At 30.1% G+C, this 1,163-nt stretch overlaps 1 protein-coding gene across 1 annotated transcript in view; it reads left to right on the top strand.

The window, feature by feature from the left end:
- Positions 1-1,163, top strand: part of LOC106463095 (apoptosis inhibitor 5-like) — a 30,570-nt gene that overhangs the window by 3,492 nt on the left and 25,915 nt on the right. The window lies entirely within an intron of this gene.

Below are 1,163 nucleotides of genomic sequence, written 5' to 3'. Positions count from 1 at the left end.
CTACTTCTAAAAAACTTCCCATCTCCAAAGATTTGCCATGAATATTTAACTCAAATTGGTCAATGTTTTGTAAGATTATATATCTATATATATAATCTTATGACTCATTTTTAGTCAAACTGCAACAAAATGTTTTTGGGACATCTATTAAGTCATTGAAAGTTTTTTTTTTGCTCATAATTTTTTTTCCAAATGCTCAACAAAAACTTTGATAACTAAACAGATCCTAACAATTTGGAATGACTATTTGTAGACCCAAACACCGAAGTAAGACTCAACCAATAGTATTTTTGATAATGGCATCACATACACATCTGGTTAACGTGATGTATTTTTTGTGATCTACTCTTTTGACGGATCTGTTGTTGTCAGGACCTAAATGTAAAGGAATATTCAAATATTTGATAGTTTTGACTTATAGTGACTGACTTTCACGTGAACTTTTCAATATTACATATTGTTCTATTTTATGCCTAATATGTTTGGGGAAATTATATAATACAAAAATTATAATTTTATGTTTATGGGCTCTCCATTTACTCAAAGTAAAACTACAAAGTAACATGGGCCAATTGTTTTACATATTTAATAGCATACCAAAAGTAATAGTGTCTATAAAACGTTTGACTGTTCAATGTATTCTTATTATTGAAAACAAAATTTTACTTTCAAAAGTAATATTTTGCAGAGAAACTTCATTCTTATTGATATAAGACTTATTGTTATAATTTTATGCTCCAAGATATGTACTTTTGTACTTATTGGTTTGACTGTTTTACAAGTACATTTAACAGTAGATATCTATAGCTATATCTCGAGTGCAGATGTGTCTTGACTTTGAAATAAATTATCTTATATCTCTGAAATTATATTTTCTTAAATGTAGATAACAAAGGAATTTTGTACACTAATATTGTAATGTTTTGTTTTTTAAATTGGTAGTATATATACATGTAGCAGTTAATGCAGAAATCTCTTGATCCAAACTTCATATATAAATGGTTTAAAACACAACTTTTAGTCTTGTGTTAAGGCCCAGCATGGCCAGGTGGCTAGGGCTTTCGACTCGCAGTCTGCGGGTTTGTATCCCCATCACACCAAACATGCTCGCCTTTTCAGCCGTGGGGGTGTTATAATGTGATGGTCAATCCCACTATTCGTTG

This window comes from Limulus polyphemus, unplaced genomic scaffold (assembly GCF_000517525.1).
Source record: "Limulus polyphemus unplaced genomic scaffold, Limulus_polyphemus-2.1.2 Scaffold1323, whole genome shotgun sequence".
NCBI classification, from domain to species: Eukaryota; Metazoa; Arthropoda; class Merostomata; order Xiphosura; family Limulidae; genus Limulus; species Limulus polyphemus.
This window is presented reverse-complemented; position numbering and strand designations above follow the sequence as displayed.